The 15,687-nt window shown below is 40.4% G+C and overlaps 1 long non-coding RNA gene across 3 annotated transcripts in view; it reads left to right on the top strand.

Annotated features, from left to right (window-relative positions):
- Positions 1-15,127, top strand: part of LOC120404934 — a 66,332-nt gene extending 51,205 nt beyond the window's left edge. For all 3 annotated transcript variants that reach the window (XR_005598266.1, XR_005598267.1, XR_005598265.1), the window contains one exon: positions 14,979-15,127. This is a non-coding gene — a long non-coding RNA (uncharacterized LOC120404934). The remainder of the gene's footprint in view (positions 1-14,978) is intronic.
- Positions 15,128-15,687: the final 560 nt, after the last annotated feature.

Here is a 15,687-nt window from a genome sequence, read left to right as displayed (position 1 = left end):
GGACTGTAAATACATTTTCAAAATCATTTTTTGGAGACTTTCAGAGAAATAAACAGGCCATTAAGATGCTTGGTTCAATGCTCCTCTCATTGTCAGTTTCCCTGTGTGCTTGATATTTGTTTGCTTATCCAATTTTCCTTGGGGAGTGTTTCCTCCTTTTGAGTCAGTGTAGTAGTTCCTCTGGTTGCTGATTCAGCTCCATGTCTCTTGTGCTTCACTCCACTGAAATCTGATTAGGTATGAGACAGACTCCGGTGGAATGAAGGACAACAGAATTCATGGATCATTCTTAACTCACTCTGAAAACTGGGGCAAACATATAACATTGTTAAAAAGAAACAGCAGGTGCAGTTAGGATGTTCAGGTGACATACATGAACATAACGATAGGCATGAAACTTTACAATCAGTTCCTATGTAGGAATCAGTTCCTATGACTTGAGCGCAGTGGTTTCTCATCCCACCAGTCTGGTGTTTTCTTTCTAGCATATAACCATTGTGTCCATGTAACCATTGGATATAACTTGTAATATTAAGCCCTGGAATAATTTACCGAGGGATGTGGTGGATTTTCCATCACTTGAATATCTTTAAATCAAGACGGGATGCCTTTCTAAAAGATATTTTCTAGCTCAACCAGAAGTCAAGGCCTTGATGCAGGAATCACTGGGTAAAATTCTCTGGCCAGTATTATGCAAGATGTCAGACTAGATGATTGTAATGGTCCCTTTTAATCTTAAAATCTATGACTCTCTAAAAACAGCAATGTGTGCAGGTATCATTTTCTTCTGTACATTCACCCTTGTTATAAGATCTTTATCAGCAGGAAAAACCACTAAATTCCTAATGCCAAATCCTTCCTTTTAATCTTGATAGGAAAAAAAATTCATTTGTAAACAGCCTGATACAGGAATTGAAGTCTGATTGCTTGAGATTTGTTGTCAAGTACAGATTGATAGCACAGAAAGAAAAGCATGCCTTGTTCAGAGGTTGATATACTATCAGCCTTCCACCGTTTTTTGATGATATCTTAGTACAGCTGTGAAATGTATTATTTATATTACAGAGGTGCTCAAAGGCCCCCAATCAGGATTGAGGTTCCCTTTGTGTTAAGCGTTATACAAACCCATTGGAAGACATACATCCTGCCCCGTAAAGCTAGAATCTATATGAAAAAATCAGAGGGTGTTAGAAGTGTCATTTTGATTAAGTTGAAGAAAGGTCTGTGTCTCTACAATTAAGGTTTTTCAAAGAGAGGAACTGATCACAAATTGACATTTTTTAGTCTCTTTTGGAGAGTATTCTGATTTTCTCGCAGAATTAATATTGGAAGCTTTAATATAATACATATACATAGCACCTTTCACCCAAGGAACTAAAAACACTGGGGGGGGGGGGGAATATCCTGTATGTTAAATTAACCCTCGGACCATCTGGATGTGGTAGGCATGTATTACTATTTCCATTTCACAGATTGTGAAAGTGAGGTACAGAGAGGGTAAATCACTTACCCAAGGTCACAACAACGAGCGGGTGGCAGAAGTAGGAACCAAGCCAGAACTCCCATCTCCGCACCCCAACAACAGAAAAATGACTCTCCTTTGAAGGCATTTACAATGACATTATGGCTGAGCTTTTCAAAGTTGCCAAAGGGAATTAGATGCCTGATTCCCATTTAAAAATAAAGCTACTCCTAGGCAGCACTGAAAAATCTTGGCCCAGAGCTTTCTTAAAGCGTGGGCTTCAGCAATAGATAGATTGGAATGTGACGATTTAACCTGGAGATTAACTGAAATGTTTTGTTAGGTTGGGGAAAAACAAAAACGACTGACAGAGATTGTTATTCCTGCATTTATGAAGTCACATAGACGCTGATACAGGGATTTAAAGAGCAAACCGCTTGGGGGCTTTTTAAATACAAACCTGCTGTCACGTTGAAGCCTCTCCCTTAGGTCTGTCAAGACATGTTAAAAGCTTTTAGGTAAGTCCCATGCAAGGTGGCCTAAACAAGAACTTAATCGGCTGAAATTCCTCCATGCAATCCTGGCTTGTTTGAACTGTCTTTGTGTCAGGCATGTTCTGGCAGGCTATGGTACAGCAAACACCTCATGCACAACTTTCAGAGTATTAACCCTTTGTTGGGGATGGGTGTCTGGAACTAGCAAAACCAAACTCTTAAGAGAATGCCTTGCTCCAGTGCTTCCTTCAGGAACAGTTGAAAAGATAAAAGTGAAGGTGGTTATGGAAAGAAACTTGCATTTTTAAAAAAAGGAATAAAAACTTGCATTTACCTGCACCCCACCAACAGATCTTAAGCAGCCAATTTAAAGTATATTAAAGGCTATTGTATCATTTAAAAAAATCTTTTATTAAAGACGCACCTCTGGGTTTTTGCTGGTCCCTGGAAAAAAACCGTTTTGAGATTTAAGGTTTAGGTTGAAATCTGTCTTATGCACCCACCTTAGGGAACAGCAAAGATCCACTGCCTGCTTACAAGTGATGGGCCTTTAACTAAAGGTCAGACAAGACTGTACGGCATACCTTGGGTGAACTTTAGAGTGAGTGAAAGTTTCTATAGTTGTTTGCCCAGAGGGGGATGGAGAGAAAAAGATATAGGGTCTGATCCAAAGCCCATCGACTTTCTGTTGTCTTCAAAGAGCTTTGGATCAGGCCCATAGACAGGCAGTCATTGAAAAGTTCAGATTTTCCCGGGAGATTCTGTATGTTCTCTGAGATGTCAGTAACCAAGGCCCCACTTCAGGGACGTACTTAAGCAAGTAGACTTCAGTGAAACTTAAGCACATGCTTAAAGTTAAGTGTGTGCTTAATTGCTTTTATGAATTGGGATCCTAGTGAGGCTGATGTTCAGAAGTGCTAAACATCGGCAACTCTTAATAAATGTTCTGGGGTCCTTTTGGAACACTGACATACCTCATGCACATTCCCTTGTTTGCCTGATCTCAGTCTACTGCCTGCAGTCAATTTCTGCTTCTCAGCTGCTTCCCCTCCAGCACCCTTTCATGCTACGCTGAATACATTTACACCAATCCAGCCACTGAAAAGAAGGAAATGGCTGCTGGTGGTTTTAAAGGAAAGGTTCCTTATCATCCGAATTCAATCTAGTTGTTTGCATCAACACATGAATGACTTAGATTGTGCCAACCCATGATGGTTACTTGAGTTATCGCTGGAAGCTCTCTGATTTTAAAGAGATGTCCGAAAGCAATTCACAGAGCTCAAGACCCAAAGCTTTTAAAAGCCTTTGAAAAGGTCTGCCTACTTTCCTCTCCGTGTTAGTGCACAGCAGCCAGTAGTTCTGGTGGGAATAAGATACATGGATCCAGGGGAGAAGTGACTCTGAAATGCATGGTCCATTGGCTCCACAAAATCAAACAGCAAACCCCATAGTTCAAGAAATGAGACAGAAGAGTAATCTGGATCATATTTCAGTATCAATGGTAATACATAGCATTTTTCAACTTTAAAGAATGTTACAAACATTATCAAATCAAGACTGGTTTTAAATCTTTTTCCCCTTTGAGAGATAACAAATTGATACACTGGTATTCTTGAGGGCTAGTATTTTCATAAATTTTTGACTTTTTTCAAGCTAATATTATACCATGATATCTCTAGTAATATAAGGAAATATTTTAAAACACTTTAATTAAAATATACATTAAATGTTTAAATATTCTTAAAATACAAATAAGGGGAAAAATCAACCCATTTGAGAATTTGAAGCTAAAACTCTATACATAGTAGTTCAGGCTGTAGGCTAAATTTGGCATTAATTTGCACTGGTATGACTCCATTGATTTTAATTGAGTTACATGGCCCCAAAGGTCAAATGCTACTGCACATCATTCTTAACCGCTGGGAACTAATTTGGTTACTGGAGATCTACATATTTCAGTTGCTGTTATGTATAATCCAGTAGTTATATCTGATTTAAAACACCCATTACAAATGTTTAAAAACTTACATGTGACATCAGTTTGTCAAACAGCAAAATGGCAACTTTTGTGCTGTTTGGAATAGCTAAATAAGCAGTATTCCTGGTATGTGGACTTACAGCCAATTTCCTTCTCCATAAAGTACCCTTTCTAAAACTCTGTATGTAGAAAAAAAATTACACCCTCGCCACTTAACTCACACAATTTATAACAGGTTTATATGATACATCAGAACACATTGTATCACTGTTCACTCACCTGCCCTTTGATAAACTAGGTAGAGTGTCAGTCTTGAAACAGCTTTACTTAACTTTAAACCAAAATAAAATAATACTGTGAGAATGAAAGAGACAGAAAAGCAAAATAAAAGGATGAATAAATAGTTTGAATTAAAAAAAAAAATTAAACTCTGATTTTCTTCCTGTTCTTGTTGTTGTTGTTCTTCAAAATAGCCGCTCAGAGAAAGTGAAACAAACAAATAGAAGAAAATGAATCGTCCTTTAGTAAGCCTGTGCTATGCCTTCAGTTATCTTGTCCATCTAGATAGACTAAAAGCAAAGGAGAAGGTTTGGAGAGAGAAGTTTTGGTGGGGGGAAAGAAGTAAGAAGAGGAACAGATATGAATGAAATAGTGTTTTCTTAAAAATAAACAGAGGACACTTTTTTGTAAAGTAGTAGAGATGGAGCAGAAAAGTTCTGCCCATTTTAAGGTGGTGTCCCTCAGATTCAGACTTTATTTACGCTACTGTAAAAGAGGGCTCCAGTTACCTGTCACACCCAGCCAATGAAGAACACAATTGCTTTACCTGACTCCACCTCTCAGAACCCTCACCCTCCAGGGCATAAATGCAGCTTTTCCTATCTGACAGCAGACCCCCCTCCCCTTCAAAGAGAGCCAGACCAACTTTAGAATTGCTTTTTAATCAAATCCTTTGAAAGACTAAAGGAAGCCCTGTGAATCCAACCCTCCTACTGCTCGCTGAAGGTGGGTCTTTGATTCCAATCAAGCCTGAGTTCTGACGTGAGCAGAGGAAGAGAGAGAGAGAGAGGTTTCCTAACCTTGTAAATGGGTCTCTGATCCATTTATTGATTGCACCTTGTACAATGCTCATTGATTGACTTGTGTGGCAGGCATTTCTCACCCCTGTTCTTGTCAGCTTCCTCGTCACCAGCAAGCACTCAGGGGGCTGTAGATTAAGCTCTCCAAAAGGCTAGTTAACCCAGAAAGAACCAACATGCAGTGGCACCATCGCACCTGCTTATGAGAACTTGGACAAAGTAAAGTTTCAGTGCATGGCAATGTGCAAATTTTAATTCCAGTGCAAATGGAAATCTGTTTACAGAGAGCTTGTCTGGAACAAAATTGTTTTGTGTTATTGATGTGACTCCCCTGAGCTCATCTGCAAGACCCCTACCATGTCCATGTTTAGGTCCCTATTAAAGTCTCCCCTCTGCCTTGCAGTTTACAGTGAATCGAATTCATTCATGCATAAATTCCCAGTTGTTGTTCTCTTACTCTACTAACCTCTCTCTTCTTGTCTTGTCAGTCTTTACCTTCAGCGGGGTCGCCGTGTTAGTCTGGATCTGTAAAAAGCAACAAAGAGTCCTGTGGCACCTTATAGACTAACAGACGTATTGGAGCATAAGCTTTTGTGGCTGAATACCCACTCCGTCAGACGCAAGCTTATGCTCCAATCAGGGCCGCCCAGAGGATACAGGGGGCCTGGGGTCTTCGGCGGTGGGGGGCCTCCACTTTGGTGGTAACTCGGCGGCGGGGGGTCCTTCCGCTCCAGGACCCGCCGCCGAAGTGCCCCGAAGACCCGCGGCAGGGATCCCCTGCCACCGAATTACCACAGAAGACCTGGCACTTCGGTGGCGGGTCCCGCTTCGGTGGTAATTCGCTGGTGGGGGGTCCTTCCACCCCGGAGCGGAAGGACCCCCCACTGCCGAAGACCCGGAGCGGAAGAAGCTCTGGGGGCCTGGGCCCCATGAGAGTTTTCTGGGGCCCCCAGAGCGAGTGAAGGACCCCACTCTGGGGGCCCTGAAAAACTCTCGTGGGGGCCCCTGTGGGGCCCGGGGCCTGGGGCAAATTGCCCCACTTGCCCCGTCCCTTGGGCGGCCCTGGCTCCAATACATCTCTTACTCTATAAGGTGCCACAGGACTCCTTGTCAGTCTTTAGCTTGTGAACTCCTCAGAGCAGGGGCCATCTTTCTTGAGCGTTTATAAAGTATGTGGCACATGGGGCCAGATTTTCCAAAAAGCACAGGATCAGATTTTCAGGTGGTTGGCACCCACAAATCAGGGCCAGATTTTCGGCAGAGTTCCGCTCCCAATTAGGCATCATAATGAGGGCAAGATTTTCAAAGATTCCCTGCAGTCAGAAGCTCCCATTGTAACACTTACAGCCACATTTTCAAAAGAGCTCAGCAGCTAACAAAATGAGCTGCTTTGTAAAGCTGGACACTTGTTTTGGTGCCCAAATGGGAACTGTGCAGCGTTTTGGGGGTAAGGGGGAAGAAGGCCTAAGTAGGTGCTACCAGAAATGTATAATGACAACAATGTGCAATTTGAACGTTCTTTGGGGTGGGGAACAAAATCGTCTTATTTGTATGGAAATTTTGTAGCTAATGTTGGGCTGTATTGCAATGTAAATAGCAATAACTGTGAAATTATTGCATTCCCATCCAAGGACACTTGCACAACTGATAGGTGAGAGTCACAACTGGAAAAACATACTGGAAGCAGGTTTACTTCTGGATTTGTTTTAAAAGCCCATTTGTCTACATTAGGCAAATCAGCTCAACAAATGCATATTTTCCATAGAGCAGGTATAGATAATTCATAATGGCGTATGGCCTGTGTTATGCAGGAGGTCAATGTAGAGGATCACTATTGGCTCTTCTGGCCTTATAATCTATAAATCTATGGATTATTTCAATGCATTTCACCTCTTTTTTTTCCCCTCTTTATCAATTGTCCTCTCACAGACTGTGATTTGTTTGAAATTTACCCATTATTCAAAATTCTTCACCAAATAATTCCTGTCAGTTATTCTTGGTCTTCATTTTGTTCACTGTGAGTATTGGAGATTCAAGATGTAAGCTGTTTTGGTTGGGCATGTTTCTCTTTCCTGATTGCATGGACACAATTTTCAGCAGCAGGGTATTCAGTGTGACCACCCATGATTACAAATTCAAAATATGGATGATCTGCAACATTCTCTTAAAATGGGCCATGTCTATGAACATTTCTTACAAGTAAATTCATCAGGTGGAATCATAGACTATCAAGGTTGGAAAGGACCTCAGGAGGTCATCTAGTCCCACTCCCTGCTCAAAGCAGGGCCAATCCCCTGACAGATTTTTGCCCCAAATCCCTGAATGGCCCTCTCAAGGACTGAGCTCGCAACCCTGGGTTTCGCAGGCCAATGCTTAAACTGCCGAGCTATCCCTCCCCACTTTTCATGACAAATGAAAAAGGAGAGGTATAAATACTGTCTCTATGAATTCAATTACAAACTTGAATACATATTTGTGGAAGGTGGGTTTTTTTTTTGTCTCCCCCTCCCGAATATTCACCCAGCTGGAATTTTGTCTTGTCCAGTTTAACCGACGTTAAGCAATGAAGTTTTCACAACGTCTCTTGTGAGAGATTTTCACTGTCTAATAGACTTTCACTATTACGATAGTTTTATTGATATTCATCCTCAGTTTTTTGCATTGCTCTCTTTTATACTTGTTACAGCTGTCTGAACCAATAAAGGGCAAATTCCCCACTGAATTAAACCACTGCATGGGGTATAAGTTAGCACAGAATTTAATTCTTGGATAAAAAAATTAGATCCCTGTATTATTACTGTTGAATAAACAGCAAATAAATATTACCCTTTACCAGAACCACTGCCAAAAACGGACATTTTGGTGATGGGTGCAGAATGAAAAAGTAGACAGAACACAGTCCCACTCTATAACCCCAATCCTTTTAAGCATCAATCCCGTAAAGCTTTCAATGCACGTAGTTTAAGTGGAATGAGCTGCCAACACATCATAAAACTGTTGGACTTACAAAATTTGCTGATAGAAGTATGTCAGAGAAGAAAAGTTCTTCTCCGGTTCTATCTCCCAGGCACATTCCACAATTCACCTGGGGAATAGAAAACCTGTGTGGTCTTGAAGGCTTGTCAGTTTTGACCTCTAAATTTGTCCAATAAATGGAATCAAATTATTTACTTCTTCTGCAGGCTTGAGACATCAAACAGAGCAGAGGAAAGCTCAGGGCCACATCTCCTGAAATTGCCCACTGTAAATTCAGTCCACAAGCAGGTGGAGAGTAATTACTTGAGGCTTTTTTTCCCCCGTCCCATCAGATTTATTTATGCTTGGTGAAAAACTATGCTATAAAGTGGCTGACTATTCAGGAACAGGAATATAGCTGGGGCCATCACATTTTGCATTCTTAATGCGTCCCATCTCAGGAAAATGAACAGTAGATGGATGCTCTAGTTATTTCATTTTTAGTTCACACAACTTGTATGTCTTTACTGTTCTGCAATGTAGTCAAGCCCCTTGTCCTCTTTGTGCATGTGGGGGGTGTTGTAGGGTAAAGGGAGAATTGTGTAGCCCTCCTAGATGTGAAAGAATGGAGAAGCCTTATTTAGCCATATGCTGTCTACCTCTTTGCCACTGCAGGATTGTCCCCTACATTCTAGTATATTTTCCTAAAACTTTAGTTGCTATGAGAACATTCTTTTGTAGGGCTGGCATGCATGGTATCTGCTTTTGAGCAGAATCCATTGCTGAGAGCACAGCTCAAGGAGTCCCTGACTCAAGATTATAATGAGCATGTCGACTCCTCGAACCTTCAGAACAGTTCCCTGCATGCTTGTGTTTTCTATGAAGATGGGCATGTGCTGAATCCCAAAGAGAAAAAGAAAATAATTGCAAACTGAAGGGCAAAGCCTTGGCGATATAATCCGGATGTTCTCTGCACCGCCCAGGCATAAATAAATACACAAATAAGTGAAAGGAAATAACCAGAGAGCAGAAATAATTGTAAAATAAGGTAGCATTATAGATAAGGATATCTGGAGTGCTTCAAATGATTGGATGTCAGTGGTATTCTCTCAGAGAAGTAATTAAATGATAGTACAGTATTAATATTAGGCTGGGGTTTTCAAACAATCCAAAGGAAGTCTTTATCTTCAACTTTGGTATATTGTCCTTGATTCTAAAGTGCTTCGAAGCCATAAATAACTAACACAAGGATTACTCCACCTGCCACTGAAATGCAGCCACCTCTGGGGAGGAATGTGGCAAATCTAGCAACACTATATAGCTGTTTAGGACTGTATCCATTGGAAACTACAGGGGAAATTAAAGAGTCAAAATACTACTCTTCACACTGGAATTTTTCCAGGACATCAGTTCTGATACCTTCACTCATATAATAAAAGAAATTAGATGTTTAATTACTACAGATAGCCAGGATCTTAGTTTTACTCTTCATCCAAAAGATGTTTGTATAGAGGTCAGAGTCAACTGCTGTTTGCATTCCAATACGTTCTTTTAAAATGCTTTCCCCCATAATTGCTCATTTGCAAAATTCAGAGAACTCCCCCTCCCCAGATCATACCAACCTTCTTTTACCACCCTCATCCCATCCCGTGTCTCCACAGAAGTGTTTACTTCCTCCCTCACCTCCACATTTAAAAGCAAATATCTTGGGAGTTTGCATTAGTTGACAGAGGTGGTTCTGAATCTTAGAAATGAAGAATTTTGCTCCTCCATGCAAACATGTTTGGCTATTTTGTTCCTTGGGGGAATCAGATTTAACAACAGTCATCATCTTTGACAATCCTTGCATCTTTCTGAAAGTCCATTGTTAGTCATACTGCAGAAGAATAGAGAGGTATCCATCTGCTCAGCATGACAATGTATTGCAATCCTGATTTTTGAAGCTGTGAATCCACATTGGGGCAATCAAATCTTTGGTTTGGGTACCCATTCGGGCATATCAGAGCTCTAGCTATAAGATTTAGAAATTAATATTTAAAAATTAGGCCCTTTGTATTTATTACTCAAAACAGTGTGAAATTTACAATGGAATAATCACCAACATGAAAACTGATTCAAAATATTCTGAGGGTAAAAGTATCAGGCACTGGTTCATTACGCATGCAAAAAAAATTGATCAAATTTTTTCGATTTGTTTTTTTTTAAAATGGACCCAGACAAGTTCATCTCAAGCTTGGGATGCTGGTCTGACAGTGGAGAATGTGCTTTATATTAACCCCTTAATTTATCTGTAATATTTACTCTTTAAGGCTGGTGCCTAGCTTCTGCACTTCTGTGTTTGTCTTGTGACTTGCGCACCTTTCTTATCAGAGTCAGCTATTCTGTAAACTACTCTTAGGCCTTATCTACATACAAAATTGCCCCACTTTACATGAACAGGTGCAAAACCCTTTGTGAATACTATTAAGCTTTTCAGCTCTCTCCCCCCATTCTTGGATCCCATTTTCCAGTTGCCAAATGATAAAATGGGGAAAGGGTAGTGAAGGATGGAAATGACCCCTTAAAATTGTCATTTTTTTTCCTTCAAATTTATTGCCAAAAAATCAGAAAGTATTGAAAAAGAGCAATATTCCATCAAAAGGTTTGGATTTTTTGGGGGCCGGGGTGGTGATTTTTTTGTTTAAAAACAGATTTGGGATAAAAATTTTTTACTAGTTCCATTATTACCTCCTTCTAAGGCGTCATTCATCTAAGATGCTACTGAAAGGGGCAGCAAGCTATAACCTGCACATTTTGCACCATTCCTTCTAGGTGTCATGTCCTTGTTTCAACAGAGCCCTCTGGGTTTGTTAAATGATGCCGGTGACACATCATATTAGCAGTATATTTCCCACCAATGTATATAGGATGGCAAACCCAAACTGAGTTTAATAGCATGCCTGGGGGATGGTGAGACACTTGAAAGGATCTTTTTGCTTTTGCAGTAAAGTGGAAAATTGGAAACTTTGCTGTTCCCTCCACAATATCGTTAAGTCTGGCTGCCACAGGTTCCAAGCACATCCTATGAAGCATGAAATACTAGCTAGCTGGTTCAAGACCTGCTAAAGGGTATTCCCCATCATTGCTTCTTGCTTTAACAAATAGAAGGGAAGGTCTTTTTATTTTTTTTATTTATTTCTATACATACAGAAACAACTGAAAACTAAGGTTTCTGTGACCCAAGGCCTTTGAAAAAGGACTGATGTTAAATGGGCGCAATTGAAAATGACATATGTTTTTGAATAAATTAAAAATTTTAAGCCTAAAATTGCTTCTACCTTGTCCACATCCAACAGGCATAATCCTTTGGTTTTACCAGTATTGCTAAAGTGGTACAGCTCTGCTAGCAGGGATGCTGTTATACCAACATAAAAGTGCTTATACTGGCATAGCTAATTCCTGTGAGGGAAGGGGGTATATGCTATACTGGTATAAGGCCGCTTTATACAGGTATAACTGCATCCATGCTAGGGGTTGTACCAGAGTAAATATTTTTATTTTAAAAACTGCTCCCACTTATTAATTGTGCCAGAACAAATCCTGTGGGTAGACCAAAGTTCTAAGCCTAGTGTGTCAGTTTGCTCTGCTATCCCAAACCACCTTCAGGGGAAAAGAGGCAATATGGGTAACAATCAGAAGGGACTGTCATGAAGGAAAGAGATAAACAATCTTCAAGCAAAACAATTAGGGATCAGTTGTAACTTAATTGTAGGACAGTGCCCTGGGCTCAAAAGGTGCTGGGCCTTTTCATTTTCTGTAACTGAAGATAAGTCAGAATGACCATGTTTAATTACACCTCTACCTTGATATAACGCTGTCCTCGGGAGCCAAAAAATCTTACCGCGTTATAGGTGAAACTTATATATCAAACTTGATTTGATCCGCCAGAGCATGCAGCCCCGCCCCCCCGAGCACTGCTTTACCGTGTTATATCTGAATTCGTGTTATATGGGGTGGCCTTATATTGGGTTAGAGCTGTATTTACAGATTCCTTGTATTTTCTGTCTCTGCAAGATGATGATGATTGAAGTTTATGATAATGATCTAATTGCCCTTTTATGACAGTACTCTGTCATTTACTGTGGTGTTTGTAAGACTGCAACTGAATAAAATGATTAAAATGCAAAATTCAATGTTGCTTCTTTATTTCTCACACTCCTGTAATAACAATCACTGTACATAGCTCAGCATTTTGAGCAACCCTACAAAAACAAACTAATGATATGTTATGCAACAAACTCCCATCCATAGCCCAACATTCATGAGTGACTAATAAGCGATCCTGAAATGCTAATTCCTTAGGCATAGTTCAAACTCCATACCATGAGTAAGTTACAACAGTAAACCAGTGAGTCCAGCTCAGTCCTTAATCGATGAACCTAGAATGTCAAGAGACATGTTCATTCAGACCAACATTCATAAGAAACCTGACCATAACAAACCAGCCCCAATGCTCATGACTGACTTCCCAATAAAAATCCATCATACACACTTGGGTCTTCATGCTTTACCCACTAACAAGAATTCAGTGCGCACAGTCCTGCAGACAAGACCAACTAACCAATAATTTGAAAACAAAACCTTAAAGCTGACACCTGTGGACTGGAGTCACCCAAATACTGATAAGATTAAACACAGATTTCAGTTTTGACCTTGCAAAGGGAGTTGTTAAGTACAACAGTGAAGACAAAAATCCTGATATCCACCCTGACAGCAAGTGTTCTTTTAAGCAGAAAAGATGAGATTTCTGGCTTGACAGTGATTTTTTTTTTCCCAAACACTATTCGAGAAGGTTATCCTGACGAAGTTGCATGCCTGAGTAAACCGATCCCACTTACCAGCTTTTGCAGCTTGCTACAAACTAGGTATTGGAATTTTAATGCCTAAGCTATGTCCCTGAAAATACCATTTGGAATTGTATGAGCTTCCATTCTGGGGAGTCCCGTATAGCTCTGATATGCAGCTGGGTTAATTTAAGAGCGCTGCCTGCTTTTTCCAAAAACACAAACAGGCTAGTCTGCAATATACTCCCAATCAAATAAAATAAATAACCAGGGAAATACTGAGTTGAAGAAAGAATATTTGAGGAACTTGATGTAACTGAAGTAAATTATACATATAATATAATCTTGGCATTATTCTATTTACCTTATAAAAACAGAGAGAGAGAGAAAATGACACATAGTGAAGAATTAGATTATTTAGAAAGACATTACCTGCATATGTGGAGGCAATATTACATTTTCCAATCTGCTCTTTAGAGCAACACTGATGAAGTTAGATACCACAATAATAGGCACCTTAGACATCTGATAGCTACTGTAGGTTAAGGAGACAGCCAGATAGCTAGATTGTCAAATAGTCTGTAGACTGAAGGCACAATTTTGTTTACAGAGAGAGTCATGAGTAATAAACCTGTGTGTCTTTCAAAACAGTAGAGGCCTGATTCTGAACTCATGCTGGCTGTAAATCAGAAGTATCTCTGCTGAAAGCAACTGAGTTACTCTGGTGTGAATCTGTGGTGAAGGGTGATGTTGGCCCAGTATATACATAGAGGTCTGGTTTTTTTCACACATGTGTGCCTAAAGATAGGCAGCTAGGAGTGGAAAGAGATGTAGGCACCCAGCTCCCATTGATTTTTAATCATTCTCATCAGTGTTATTGAAAATCCCATCTCTAAATCCATATTTGGGTGCCGAAGGTAAGTGTTCTGATTTCCAAGGTTGCCTGAACACCCTCAAGACAGTAAGAGATGCAGATGCACAGCACCTCTGAACACCAAGCTGTTTATTTAGGAACAGGTCTATGGATGTAGGAGCCTAACTTTGGGCTACTCCCCTTGAACATTATAGTCACAGTGTTCCTGTTAATATTGTGCTTGCAGCTAGACCTCACGCCCCATTGTACGAGGTGCTGTAAAAACATATACAAGTGAACACACATTTTCAGTCCAAGAAATGTATATTTGATTTTTACAGACAAACAAAAGATTGAAAGCAAGAGCTTCCCTGTTTAAATGTTTGCACTGTGCTCCCTGTACTAAAATTAAACATTTGAAAAAGTTGTTGGATTCCAGTTTCTTTCCTGTTACCAGCCACTCACCTCTTCCCCCCTCCCCCCGAAAAAAGGAGGAAGAAAAGAGTCCACTCTTGTTCAGTCCTGCTCAGTGTGTGAATACAACAGTATGGAATATTTGATTTCACAATTAAACCTACCTCCCGCCCCCAAACCTACTTTGCAGACAGCGGGCTAATGTACAAACATAATGGCAATTAATAAGCTGGGTGTTGCAATCTGAGGGGTTGATTTTACAGTTTCAGAAGCAGCTAAGTCTAATGAATCTTGTCATGTTCATGCTTAGGGCACTGGTTCTCAACCAGGGGTACATGTTCCTCTGGGGGTACACAGAGGTCTTCCAGGGGGTACATCAACTCATCTAGATATTTGCCTAGTTTTACAACAGGCGACATAAAAAGCACTAGCAAAGTCATTAAAAAAAACCACTACAATTTCATACAGACAATGACTTGTTCACACTGCTCTATATACTGGAATGTAAGTACAATGTTTATATTCCAATTGATTTATTTTATAGTTATATGGTGAAAATGAGAAAGGAAGCAATTTTCAGTAGTAGTGTGCTGTGACACTTCTGAATTCTTATGTCTGATTTTGTAAGCAAGTCGTTTTTAAATTAGGTGATACTTGGGGGTATGCAAGACAAATCAGACTCCTGAAAAGGGCACAATATTCTGGAAAGGTTGAGAGCCTCTGGCTTAGGGTAAGGAAGGCAACATCACTAATATTTCTGACATTATTTGCAAACAGAGCTCTCCCCCAGTTTTTGTAATTAATCTATTTGCAATTTCACATGCAGTGGGCTTCATTTCCTATAGCAACACTTTTGCTACCTCTGACATGTGCCAGCACATTCCTTCTTAAAAATAAACTTGTATTCATTGTCATTTTAGGCAGGGACTCTTCTTCCTGCAACAACCCTTGGATATCTCAAATGGAGGAGATGTGGCATCATGTGTATGAAGAGACTCTACTACAGCTGGGATGGGCTGGCAGGTGCCAATAAGGGTTCTATAAAATGATTAAAAATAGGCATGCATCATGTCTTGGTACTAGTCTCTTCTTATGCCTATGGGACCTTTGGAACAGCCAAAGGAGGGCATGGTCCCTGTTGGGTATGGAGGAGGAGGATAGTCCCATGGGGTGGTGGAGTCCCCCTTGCATTTGTGGCGGGTCTCACTTGTGTGGGAACAGGACTTTTGGAGTTTAGTACGAACTGTGTGAATTGCCAGCGGTGCGGACATATTCAGTAATGTTTGGAGACATGCACCTTCTTATAATCTCTCTGTGATCTGATTTAAGGAACTCCCAGTGCCTAAGGGCCCAAAGATGTGCATGTGTGTCCCTCTCTCCTAAAACAAATGTTAGCTATTTCTTTTAGCACTCCCCACACTGGTGATGGGAAAGTTCTTCTGCGTCTCTCCAGAAAATAGATGGAAGGGAAAATCTGCTGGTGGACTTCAACCTCCCAAAGTTTATAGTCTAATATATATACATACCATCAATCAGGATGCTCAGAAAAATTCAAGCTGACCAAATGCAGTGCCAAATATTTGGTAACGAGATGTACTAAAATAGTTGCATGCACATTTATGCACAAAT

The sequence above is a fragment of the Mauremys reevesii genome, linkage group 4 (assembly GCF_016161935.1).
Source record: "Mauremys reevesii isolate NIE-2019 linkage group 4, ASM1616193v1, whole genome shotgun sequence".
NCBI classification, from domain to species: Eukaryota; Metazoa; Chordata; order Testudines; family Geoemydidae; genus Mauremys; species Mauremys reevesii.
This window is presented reverse-complemented; position numbering and strand designations above follow the sequence as displayed.